At 48.3% G+C, this 13423-nt stretch overlaps 1 protein-coding gene across 1 annotated transcript in view; it reads left to right on the top strand.

Moving 5' to 3' along the window:
* Nucleotides 1–7768: 7768 nt before the first annotated feature.
* KPNA2 (karyopherin subunit alpha 2) overlaps nt 7769–13423 on the top strand; it is a 94328-nt gene continuing 88673 nt past the window's right edge. Inside the window, exon 1 of the mRNA XM_082775246.1 lies at nt 7769–7788. The gene's annotated coding sequence lies outside the window, so the exon portion shown is untranslated. The remainder of the gene's footprint in view (nt 7789–13423) is intronic.

The raw sequence follows: 13423 nt of genomic DNA, 5'->3' as shown, positions 1-13423 counted from the left end.
GTGGGAAACTTGGAGGAGGCTGGAGGACAGGACAGGGTGAAGCCACCACCTTTACTACCAAAGTCTTGATGCACTTGAGGGATATCTGCTCAGGGTGGGTGCAAGCAGCTCCCCCAAACAGCCCATGGTGTGGAGGGTGGCATGATCTCCATCATGCCAGCACACCATGGGGCTGAGCAAGCCTCATGTGGTCCCACTTGTCCCCACAGCCCTGCACACAGCTTTGATAGCTTTTCTGAAAAGAAACCAATGGTTTTCATTAACAAAGCAAGGGACTGCCTTACAGCTCACTAAAGTCTCTGATCACTTTGAGGCAGTGGGACTAGGTGCTCTGGCAGTGAAACACTGTGAGGAAACTGATACCATCATGGTTTGCTTGGCTTTCAGAAATGACTGAGCAGATTTTCTCTGGTTTCCAGCTGACCACATGGCTCTGCTGATGATGGGGACAGGCTGCACAGGTTTGAGGTAATTCAGCCCTGAATCTATATCAAAAACTGGAGATAGATGTTGCAGGTAAAGGGAGAGGGAAAGCTGTATTGCCTGCACTCGGCTTTTGCTGTTATTAAATGGGGGATTTCTGGGAATCATCTCTGATTCATTCTCCAGCTGAAACACAAGTATTTTGCATTTGCCTGAAAGGATTAAACTTTTAAAGCTCCTGCCCTTCTTGCTGGCTGTTTTCCTCCAATGGCTTAGCCATGGCTCCCAAATTTAAAGAAAAGGATGTTGGGGTGGTTTTCCTTTGTGATCTTTCTGTTCTATGCCTGGAGTCAGCACAAGAAGGCTGCTCTGAGTCAGTGCAAATCAGCTGCGCTTGCTTATTGCAGGGGGCTACAGGAGGCCTGGCTAACTGCTGCATTTGGTTCCTGTTCTCCTGGGTTTCACTGACATTTCAGATAGTAAATGAGCAGTTCCTTTCCCCTACAGATGTTTTCTGTTGGTCATAGTTGGGAAGAGACCTTGAACGCTAAATTCATATGCTTCACTTGTGGTTTTTCCAGGCTCAATTAAATTGGTGTGGGACACTGGGGAGGATACTGTGGCAGCACAGCCCTTGTCTCCCTGCTGGCAGGAGAGAGGGAGCACAGATCTTGGTGATCAGACACACGATGTTTGACTCCTGTAGCTGCAGGGTGCTGGGTCCCTGCCCTCCTTGCCCTGGTTCCTGTGGCAGTGGCTGAAGCCCAGAGTGCTGGGGATCTGCCTGTGAGCATCCAGCTCACTTCTCACCCCCAGTGCTGGGAAAATTTCAGTCACAGGACCACATCATGGGAGTGAAAATGCTCACAGGAGCAAACCCTCCTCTGCTGGGTGGTGGGGATGGATGGGTGCTGGATAGCAGAGCTGCACAGCCTTGCTCCAGGACAGTCTGTTTCCTGCCTTGCTTGCAGGCACCAAATCCTCACATCTTCTGCTGAGACCTAAGGCTCTGCGTCACCTCCGGGGTTGGTGTGGAGTCAGACACCAACCAGCCCCATGCTCCGTGGGGAGGAAAGGGAAATCCAGCTCCTGTGCTGCCCCTGGGGAGCATCTCTCTTAATCGAGGCCTGCACACAAATGTGTGCTCACATGCTCACAAAGGCAGTGCTTGCCTGTGGCTGCACGTTCACAGTGTGACAGGCCTTTTAAGCCTCAAGCAATGTTATCTGGAAGTGGGAAGTGAACCAAATCAGGCCCTCTGGTGCAGAGCTGCTTTGCCTCTCAGACTGTGTATGCTGCAGCATGCTCCTGCTGTGGCTGCCTTCCCTGCACTTCAGAACAGAACCACCTGTCCATCTGCAGACCACTTCAGCTTCTTACAATGTCCTGGAATATTTTCTGTCTCTCAGGCTCTTCCTGAGCTCCTGCAGTGTCTCCACTGAGCATCTGTGTGGAAGGAGATGCACAAGGTCTGAGCATCACTTACATCTTTGGGAGAAGGGTTATGTCAAAGTGGTGATGCTGACAGGTTGTTCCTGGCTCCATGGAGAAGATGCAGCACCTTCACTGGTGCTCATCTGGAGACAGGAGCAACCAGAAGAGAGCTACAAAGCACAAATGTCCCATACATAGTCAAGGTGCTGCTGCGGTAAGGTCTTGTGGGTTCTCCTCTTTTGTAACCTTTAAATACCAAAGTCATAAATAAAACCCAGCTGCCATTGAATAACATCTGGATGATGAAGGTTTGCTCTGCCCTTGCTTTGGATGGGTACAGAAGAAATGGGGAGTAGCCGTGAGGTGGCTGCAGTGACTTTGTGGTTTGCAGCCCAGATGCAGAAGCCCTAAGCTGACTGGTGTGCTCAGACCCACTCATACATATTTTTAATGGGAAATCAGTAACTTGCGGAGGTGCTGCTTGGCTCGGTGACCCGGGGTTATGGGGGCTGTAGAGTTTTGAGACCCTCAGCCAGACCTGTGGAGTCCTAAACCCCAGACTGGCCAGTGGGGAGACAAGAAGCTTTTGGAGCTCCTCAGCCCATCCAAGCTGCGAAGCGGGGTTGTGAACCTTGTTGTTCTCTGCGAGAATGTTGCTTTTACAATTAAAACCCACGCAAACCCCCGGCCCTTGCTACTGCTTGTGTTACCCCAGTGAGATATCTGACATTTGAGACAGAATGGGAAGTCAAAGAATGCGAGGAATTTGGTGACTCAACATAGGGTTTATTATACCAGTCCTACCGTTTAAGCCCGTGTAATGTAAGATTGTTTTACGGCATGTGGCACAGTTCTGTGGGTTAATTTATAAGCAAACAATTATTCAAATCGGAATTTTTTTCCATGCCTACATAAACTTGTTATCTGTTTGGCAGCAGGGGATGCTGCAAAGAAATGCACATTTACATTTATGGCATTGAGCTGCTCCAGGAAAAGTAAATAGCATCAATGGTGCATTGACATGGGAGACTTACTACTGAACTTGACCTGGGAGTGGCATGGAGATAAGCCAAAAGTTAAGAGAAAAGGAGTCCTTTGTGTGGAGATGCCAGTATATTAGGTCTCACTTTTAGGTCACACACTTGTTAGGGGTTCCTTCAAAGTGATGGATTCCTCTGCTAAAATTTAATGATGTCCGTTAAATCACAGGGTCATGAACTAGTGCATGTGCTGAAAATGGTTTGCCAAAGGACCATGAAGACAAGGCCTTGTGTCAGGAGGCTTCCAAAGCAAATTGGATTTTCCACACAGCAATGGCTGCGTTTGAAGGTCTGTCAGTGGCCTGTAAAATTCTCCACCAGCGATAACAAGACAGAATTGCCAAGCACTGAAGCAATGCCACAAGTGTTACAGAACAAATGGCTCCCTCTCCGTACGTAATAGCTTCTTGATCATCAGTCAAAGAAAGAATTATCGTAACCAGCAAACAGGCTGGAGGAGGCTGCTCCCTCTGCTCCAGGAGATCATCCCTGAGCTCCTGGGCTAAAGCCATTAGGGCAAGCCTGGGGAGCTGCTGGGAGCATCGGTCTGGGGCTGAGTGGTTGGGTAGGTGGATTTTTGGGTTGGATGTGTAGAGAAGGAAGGAACGCAATGTCAAGGCTTGCATCCCTAAGCAGGCCTATGGGGTCACCTGGCCCAACCTGAGACCAACCCCAGGACCAACCATGTTCACATGGAGGGAAATGTGGACTGGTGCAAGGGTAGTTGGGGTCTGTGTGGAGAAGTCAGTCTATTCCCTGCTCTCCTGATGCTAACCTGGTCTCCATTTTTTCAGTCTGGATCCTACAAAAGGTAGGTGCTAGGAATGACTTTATCTGTATGCTCTAAAGAGCAGGATGAGATGAGATGGGTCACTTGTGTAGTTAGATACTGTTCTGAGGGGAGGAAAACCTGAGATCATCCTGTTTCAGAAAAGAGCTGAGTGGAAGAGGCTGAATCTACTTGCTTTTTCTATGGCAAGAAGAGTCATAGGAGCCTTCCTTCCCTGGCTTGTTTTCTATGCCCGCTGTTTGCCTGGACATGAGCTGTGCATCATCTGCTGGGTGGGAAATTCTGCAGCTTGTATGCAGACCCATAAACAGTTTTTCTACCTTCTGTATTTTGACCCTTGAGAATAGGACTCTAATCATGATATCCTTCCACCCGTCTCACATGTATTTATGTAAGGATCACATCTAACAAGCATTTCTGACAGGCTGCTAAATTCATTGAAGCAGAATAACCTCTAACCCAGCTTCATTGGCTGTGCTGGTGTTGCAGGAAGGATGATTTGGCTCATTGCATAGCATCCTTAGCTGCAGTGGTTTGCTAAGCATCTGAATGTGGAGCCAGGAGGTCGGGTGTTCAACTGGAGCTCATACCCAGCGCTAACAGACAGGGGAAGTTCCAGTCGTTATGGCAGTATATTTTAATGGTGAGGTAATTTACAATGTCTGTTAAGTTGTCTGCTGTCCTATAAGAAAATAAAGTGGAAGCTAAAAACCCCAAGGAAAACCTTTCAGAAAACAGCCTAGTGGTCTGGTCAGATCTTCTTTGTCTGTTTTTATTAAGGACTTTATATAAAGAAGGAGCTAATAAGTGGTTGTATTGTATTTCAGAGCAGATAACACCACTGGACTTCAGATTTGAGACTTGGGTCTCCCGACAAACCTTATGAAAGGTTGATATAGTCATATTCATTTTCAATAACGAACAATTGGTTTCTTAAAGCTTGACATAGAAGACCTTTTTGAGCTTTAGAAGGGCTCACATTGACTTGCAATGAGGTTGCACCTATGGCCTGGGTCTCCACTCAAGGTTCTGGGAAGCAGAAGGAGCTGGAGCAGCCAGGGGACCTGGGCCGTAATCCCCTGTTTGCCCTGCCACCACCTGTGACACTGGGCCCACGCTTTAACCTCAGCTTCTTCCCTCATACAGTGATATAATGCTGTCTTATGAAGATGAAGAAGAGAGTGTAAGTGTTGAGAACTGTGATACTGGCTTGCTTGTTTGGGTTTCCTAAAGACCCATATACACTTGGGGGCTGACATTCTTGTTCCTATCATTCCACCATCTGTGCTGAGCATTTCTTGGTAAAAATAGAAAGTTTATTCACTGCTCAAATCCTTTTTCCAAAGTAGCAAGTCCATTTTCCTTTATTTTGATTACTGTATTCATAAACCTGGGAAGTTCATTTCTTACTGACTCCCGTTCCTGTGAATTTTGATTTTTATGAGTAATCAGGCTAGTTGGTGAAGCTGTTGGAGGTGCAGCCTGAATGGTTCCTGCTGGATCAACAAGACACCTGCCCAGACTGCTGCTGCAGCATCAAAATCTTCTTGATACAAACAAGTACCAAAACATTTTGGAGCAGTTTGCCTGTGTTGGGTGTGGGAAGCCAGGAGCTCTGTCCTGAGCTGGCCGCGTGGGTGCTGCTGGCCTTGGGCTGACACTGGACGGGGGAGTGCATTGCTCATGTGTACGCTGGCCGTTGGCTTCTCCAGCCTGGGCTTGGACCGAGTGATGGAGAAGGCAGCTCTGGTTCCACCCAGTCTCTAAAGGATTTGATGTATCTTGCTGCCAAAAGCAAACAGCATAAATCATCTCAGAGTGCAGAGCTGTCTGGCTTCCTTGGAGGGAAAGTGCAGTCAGGGTGGGGCAAGAGGACACCAGGGTGCAATGCTGCCTGTAGGCTGGTGTGGCACAAAATCCTCCCTGAGCTTTCAGCCCAGTAAAACTTGGAAGGTGGGTGGCTCTGTCACGGTGATGCCAAGTGGTTTCTTGGAAGAGAAGGTGGCTGGGGAGTGCTGCTGGGGTGCTCCTGTGCAGAGCCCAGGGTGACCTAGGGTTTATCCTGTTTTCATTGCGATGTGTGTGTGTGTTTATGAAATCCATCACCCTGGGTGATGTCATGACATGATGAGAAACTGGGTTGTAAATTAAAGGAAGAAGGGAAAAAAAAAAGACCCCACTGTGGGTCAGATGCTGGCAATAAATTCAGATAACAGCTCATCAGTGCCTCTTCCCTTGTTCTTGTATATGTATGCATTTTTTCTTCCAGTTGGGAGATGAGCTGGTGAAAAGCAGCTGTTTTTTATTTGTTCTCCATCCACATCTGATTAGATAGCACTGCTTCTGCCCACTGAGACGTGCTCGGGAACTCTCCCAGCCCCTCAGCTAACTCATTTTCTTGAGCACTGAGGAGCTTGGGACTGTTGGGGCTTTGTTTCACAAGCTGACGGCATTTCGGAGGTACAAAGGGCTCCTTCATGATCACAGGGCTCAGGTCCCACCAGGCCAGAGGGCATTGCCAGATCCTGCAGTGGGGCTGTCTATGAGGTGCTGAGGTTTTAGGCCTGGGAAGGCAGCAGTGGGGATGTTCAAGCCATTATTATTACTTTTTTTTTCAGGCAGTTTTGGGGCTCTGCAGCCAAGGATGGAGTAATTTCCCTCCAGGTTCTGTGAATGTGCCCACCAGCAAGGCTGGTGGGAAGGGAACCATGCCTCAAGGAGGAAGCAAGCTGTGGATCTGTACCAGTGGGAGAGGGTAACCTAACAGTTAGGTGGGTAGTGTGGGAGAGGAGGAACTGGGGCGAGGGCAGGTTTATGCATAACCCTAAATGTATTCCTTGCTAAAAGCTAAAGAAGGAAAATGGTGAATTTCTAGCTTGTTGAAGCCATTGTGAAAGATCCCATCAGCTCCACTCCAAACCAGTAAGGCTTCTTCACACTGTGCTACTGGAAGACTCTCCCCTTAAAGCATTTCCCAGGCAGATTTTGTCTTTCAGGAGACAGGGATGAACATTCTGCTCAGGGCAAGAAGACCCTTCTGGTCCTGCTTCTGCTGTCCCTTCCTCTTGTTATGTAACTAATTGGCGAGACAAATAGGTTTGTGTCTTGTCCCTCCTGCTGCAGCTACCATTTGGTGGCTGGCTCCTTTGAGCAGGCTGAGCCCCATTCACAAGAGAGGTTAGTCAGGGGCTGGATGGGCTCCCAGGGCTCGTTACTGCAATGCAGCTTTGAACCAGATCAGCCCTGGTCAGCAGCCCTCCTTGAGCACAAGGAGAAGGGCAGATAAGCTTATCTGAGCCTGAGAACTTTTTTTTTTTTTTTTTTTTTGGGGGGGGGATGGGGATCTCCCGTGACAAGTCTGCAGCTGCAAGGCTGAGCTCCTGGTGCTGTGTTCAGGCAAGCCCTGACCGCGCTCCCCATTGTGCGCTGAGAAGTGAGCTGCAGCTCACATAACCCTCACCTGTTCGCTGCTGGGGGCCATGAGCTCTGCGGCTCTGTCCCAGGTTCCCAGGTGAATTTCTGGGAGTCCAGGACTAAGTCCCATGCAGAGGAGGAGTGGGCACTGCAGAGCTCCTAAAACAGCTTCATAGAGAAGAGCAGGAGGGATGCTCCTCTGCTGTCCACCGGATAAATCATGGAAATAACAAGGTGGGAAATGTTACGTGCACTCATCTCAGAAACAAGTTTTCATTGGACCAGCCTAAATTTCTGGCCAAAATTCACAGCCGATCTTATTCCAGACTTGTTTCTCCATTCTCTTTTTATCCATGCAGCTTGAACGCTAAAAGCAGCAGAGGCAATTCAACCCCAGGCAACGGATCAGCTCTCAGACATGTGTGGAGCCCTCGGGGGGTCCCGTGATGTGTGGGGTGCAGCCAAGGGGAGGTGAGGGAGGCGCACCCTGCGAGGTGCTGGGGCTGAAGTGAAACTTGGCCCCTTCCACGGCTGCCCTGGCCTGCAGTGACCGTGTTGGTGCAAAGCCTCCACCTGACTCTGTACCAACAAGTTCAGTTTCGAAAAAGAAGGATAACTTGTTTTATTTTACCAGAGCTTTGTGAGAGATTGGAGTTTCCGGATAGGATCTGCAATGCTCAGGTTCAGGTATCAGTTGCATAATTTCCTGTTATTTCAACACTCCCAGTTTTTTCCTTTTTTTTTTTTTTTTCTTTTTTTTTTTTTCTTTCGCTCTCTTTTTTTTTCTTTTTTTTTCTTTTTTTTTTTTTCTCTTTTTTTTTTTTCTTCATGACCTTCTTTGCATACTGTTTAAGTCTTATATAAGCATATGTTGGGTTGGAAAATTTTTTTTTGAGTATTTTTTTTGGCAGAGAACTCCTGGCACATGATACAGCACTCAGAGCCATCAACCGTAGCTGCGATACAGATGTTCATTGCATGTATAATCTTTCTCATATCAAGCAATTACCCTGAGCCAATTTCTTTATTTTAAGCACCTTGTTGTGGGAACAGAGCTGTAAATGCACGAATTGCCAAGTGCCCTTATACTTTTTACAACAGACAAACAAAAAATTCAGCAAAAGTCCTCAGTGAAAACCAAACATGCAGGGTGCTTTAGATAAGGAAGGAGAGCCACTAGCAGATAGACTTCTTTTCATACACTATCTCGAAAGAGATACATTGGAGGAGAGCCAAGAGCACATAGCTGTGTGGAGACTAAATAAAACCAGGTGAGTTTCCTGCCATTGTAGAGTATCAAATGTGATTTCCATTTGTGATGGACGTGCTGTTTCTGCCAAGATCATCTGGAGGTTTTCATTTTAGGACTTCTTATTTTTGTTGGCCCAATAGAGAGCTGCAGTCAGAGTGCTAAAAGGGAACATTGCAGCGCTGATGTTTGCAGCAGATGAGGAGAAATGCCCTGCTCTGAGTGAGAGGTTCTTCCTGGGAGAAGTCTTTTCTTGTATCAGCAGTAGAGGTCACAGGATTGCTCCTATGCAAAACAAACGGGAAAACCTAATGAGAGGAAAAAAACATATGGGCTCCTCACTCCAGAGCCACTAGGTAACATCCTTCCAAGCTAAGAATCTGGCTTGGTCCCAAACTATCGTTCAAATACTAGGTGTGAACCTGAGATCCAGATAAGACTATTTTGCACTTCTAGTGGTACAAAAACACTGGCAAGCTGCTTTTATAATAATAATAATAATTTCCAGAATGGTTCTTTCCCTCCAAGTGAAGTGCATGGGGAGAGCAGGGCTGGAAGAGGTCCTCCTGCACAGCTGCTTACTGTGACAGGGGCATCTGCCCTGGTTCTTCCTCACTGCAGGCTCCAAGCTGAGCTGCTGGCCGTGGTGGGTGCTTTTAATTAAGGCAGTGCTTGGCTCCTTCCTGCCTTGCCAGTGCTCCTGGGGTTCTTCTCCAGCTCAGGGGCCTCAGAAACTTGGTACAGTCGGGCTCTGAGCATGTCAGGTGCCTGGTGACCCCTGAGGACATGGTCAAGGATGATCACTGGTCCACTGGGAGTCCAGTAAATGGAAATAAAGTAAAGAAAATGAAGTAAATTGTCAGTAAGCATTGTGCATACAGGGAAGTTGGGATCAGCCCTTCGCAGTGGTTTGGAGTGCACCGAGTGCACTTGAGCAAATGCTCAAGAGATTGCCTGGAGCGAGGCCTGAAGGGGGATCCGCTTACATGAATAACAAGAATATGAAGTAAAAATAGTTAATGCTAATGATGTTCTGAAAGGGATATTAAACTTGCTGCTTCAGGGCTGAGCAGTCTGCAGCTGTAAGAGGCCAGAGTTAAACTTAACGTGCTGGAAAATGAGTCCAGATCTGCTACTGGATGAGGTGATGGGAGCCATGAGATATTGGTGTCCTGGAATAACAAAATCAGTATTTTTCAGGCTTTTGCAGATGGGCATGAGCTGATTTCTGAGCAGCCATTGTTCACTTATAAAAATGCCAAATAACTGAATGCCATCTTCTCTTATAAGGCATCCCAGCAAAATCCATACAGGTTTCATAAAAGAGTATTGCACTTACACACCCTGTGTCTCCTGCCAGAGGTAGGAATCTTTCCTCCTAGAGGTAAGTCATTAAATCTCATTTGTGTGGCTTCAGGCTAGAGATTCAGGAGGAGAAGGGAGTGAGCTCCTTGTAAGAGCAGATATGACAACCCAACACAGAAGTGTCCTCTTGCTGGGAAGTCGCCACAGCAAGGAGCTCCTGGACTTGCTGCTGCAGGGGTTATGGGCTGGAGTGGAAAAAGAAAGGGGGGCACTTGTCATTCGCAGGTAGATGAAGTCATTTGTGGTTTGATCCTGTGCCTCATCATGCATATTGAGGCATCTCAGCTCAGACCTGGCCATATTCCTGCTTGGTGTGACTTCAGATCCTGTTATTCAGATCCAGCCTACGCCTCCAGAGCATGGTCCCAGGGTGTGCTGTGTGGGGAGGTGCCAGGTTTGGCAGAAACATCAGGGCTTTGACCTGCCTCTGCAGGGCAAAGGGACATGGGCCAGAGTAACACCTGGATGTAGTCTGGGTGTTCTCGTCACCTCACAGCATTTCAGCTGTTCCCAAGGCCGTCCCGCACAGTGATGGCATTGCCGCCACCCTTCTGCATGGCAGTTTCTTTTCCAGCACTGCCAAGTTCCCCAGCTGGTCCATGTCCCTGCGCTGGAGCTTGGCTCCAGCAGGAGAAGCTGTGAGCAGCCTGTCCCATCTGCTCGCCTCTCCAATCCAAGTGGTTTGTTCCATTTCTCTCTAACCCATTCTGGGTAAAACAGTGGGCATTGCAAGAAATAGGAGAAGTTAGGAACATGGTTTGTATGGTGGGGAATGATGTGATGATGACATGAACGAGGAGAGAGGAGAGGTTAGAGGAGGTGGTGACTTCTGCAGGTGGAACAGGCTGGGGGGGAGCCACTCACTTACCTGGTGTCCCAAAAGGATGAATGTGTCCCAAAAGGATGGATGACCCTGGTCTGTGGCCCCAGGTATTGACCTGCAAGAGCTCTTTAGCTTCGTTCCCACTGCTGTGGCTCAACAGGAGTGAAAAAATTTCATCAAAGTCTGAAGCCATCTGAAGACTGCAGAGCAGCTTAGCTCCCTGACCCAGACCAAGCAGAGTGGCTGCTACAGGGGAAAGGACAGGAGTGGTGACCCTGGCCCTGAGGGCAGAGGAGACCTGGTGGGTATGTTGGCTTTGGGGTTGGCCGAGGGAAAGAATCATTCGAGGAGAGAAATGGTTGCAGAAGAGACTGAAACCGTGTGCTCTCCACCTATCATCCATGCGTCTGAGCTCTTGGCATCCTTCTGGCGGCCCTTTTCTGGGCCCAAGATCAAGAAGGATTATTGAGATACTTTCTTGCTATGCTGAAGTTATTCAATTGTTTCTGGAATAGCTGAGTCTGAGCTGGGATTTTGTAAGAGCCTCTGTAATGGACAGAAATTGTTCACTCCTCAGAAATTCTCCAGACCTAGTGGTCTAGGGAAGGTTCATCTGTCAACAATTGCTGATCCTGTTGGTTAGCACCAGCCCTTCCCTTCGACAGATCGTGCTGCTCTCTTCCAGGACTTTCATTTACATGAGACTTCTGGCAGCCTGCTGCTTCCTAGATAGAAAAGCCAACAAACAGTCTGTTCCTTCTCCTCACCAGATTCATAATGTCATTCCTTCAGAGACAGCATCTCATCTGTTGCTCAATCTTTGTGCAACTTTGCTAATTTTTCCTCCACTTCTGCACCAACCCACTCTTCTTCTGTGGGTGAGTGATGTGTAAAGGTTCACCATTTTTCCTAAAATGATAGTAGGGAATAGGTGCATTTGGAAACATGGCTCTGATTATGATTTCTTCTTTAATTTCCCCCAAAAGAAGAGAAGCTATGAAGCTGGCTCAAAGTAAGCTGGGCTTTCTGGAAGCCAAAGGTAAAACGTCCACAGTCCTCCCTCAGAGGGCATAAACTGTGTTTGTGTCTGTGTCGTTGCAGCAGAAGCAACCCTTCAGTGTCTCTCAGAGATGAGAAGCTGTTCTGCCATCTTTGCTCTTTGAAATGTGAGAGCAAAATTAATTTTGGGAGAGAAATAAATGGATTTAGAGCAAGGATGAATTTGGTTTCTTGTGCCACAGGAATGCAAGAAATCACCCAGAGAGAAAAAGAAAGCTAAACAATGCAAACCTCACATAAATCTGGGGAGATTTTAATCCAAAGTGCTCACTGACCTTCACTGATGCACCCCTTCATCTCACCAGTGTTTTATTCTTCCCAAAGCCAGCCCCACCACTGGCAGGCCTTCAGAGAAGTCAGTTCTTGCACAAACAGGAAAGCAGACTCCCTTCCCACTAATTTAGGTGGTGTTTCCAGTCCGTGGCTAGAGGACACAGGGGCAGAGAGGTGTGTTTGCCTCCAGGACCAGGTCTGAGGCTGGTCTGGAAGAGATTAATTTCCCAAGCAGGCCGATTTGGCCCTTCCTGGGGGTCAGCTTCAGAGCCAGCTCAGGGCTGAACTCAGCAATTTCATCAGGTTGTCCTGGGGAGAACTGATTTATGGTCCCAAGTGCTTCACCCCACGCCACACATCCAGGAGTGTTGCACCCCACTGCTGATGCCCTATGGATGCATTTCTCAGAGACAGTCTGGGAGGAAACTCAATCCCATTTCAATGTAATGAGGTGAAATTCAAAGCAATGGTATCTGGAACTGCCTTTCCTGGATCTTCTCCTTCCCGCTGTGACTGCCACGACTCCTGCAGCAGCCTCAGGGATTATTCAGGCATCTGGGGACGCAGGGCTTCGCGCGAGCCTCACTGCTGTCTGTGGTCTTGTGCTACCCGACCAACATGTAAAAGGGGAAAAGGCAGAAGGGAGCGTTAAAAGATGGGCAAGGTGGAACAACACCTGTGCAGGCTGAGTGACCAGGACAAGAGGTGATTTTAGGAAGCAAGCAGCTTGTAAGGGTGGTGAGAGAACAGTGGGTTGGAGGTGGAGTGATCAGGGGATCACTCTGCAAAACAGCCAAGTGGTGCTCCTACTGCATCTTGCACAGTGGGGACAAAACAGAGCCTAAGCAGGGCTGGGGAAGGGGGGGTCTGCTGGCCTAGAACAGCTGAGCTGGAAAACTGGGAAAGCTGGTGTGAAAGTTCCTGGGGTATCTTGAAGGTCAGTTTTTAGCTAAGGGCTAGGGTAGTTGGACCATGCAATTCCTTTTCTATGCACAGGCAGGAACCAGAGCTTATGCCTAGGAAGTGGTTTGGAAAAGCTGCAAGAGGAACCAGTAGCACAGGCTCATTAGGCTAAGGTGAGCTTAGACACACAGTGGTGAAGAGGGCCTGGCACAGGGACCAGGGCCTGGCCATCGAAGGGAACCCTGCAGGTCTGGGTGGGAGCAGGGCCAAGCACACCCTAACAGGGTGCGGTGGGGAGCCCTTTGAAGTGCTGCTGGCCTTGGTCTGGTCGCAATTCTATAGGAATGAGTGGTGGAATTAAAACAACGAAGTTACCCTGATGGGCCAGAAAAGGCTTTGAAATGCTTTTTCCATGGATGGCCAGTCTGATCCTATTAAAACCCACAGCACATCTGCTAGGAGTAGGACTGGCTGGTAAAGGGGATATATGTTACTCCTTTAATAAAAGCAAATGACTGTGAGGAATGCAGCCATTTAAACTTCAGCTTGCATAACCTGTGAAAAGGGAAAACAATCAGCTGACCTTCCAGATCAGGAGGTTTTCTCCATGCGGGTCTGGCGCACGCACCCAGCCTGCTCCTGACACGCTT

This window comes from Aythya marila (genome assembly GCF_965140915.1).
Source record: "Aythya marila genome assembly, chromosome: 18".
Classification (NCBI taxonomy): domain Eukaryota; kingdom Metazoa; phylum Chordata; class Aves; order Anseriformes; family Anatidae; genus Aythya; species Aythya marila.
Note: the sequence above shows the minus strand (reverse complement) of the source record. Positions and strands in the feature narration are given on the sequence as shown.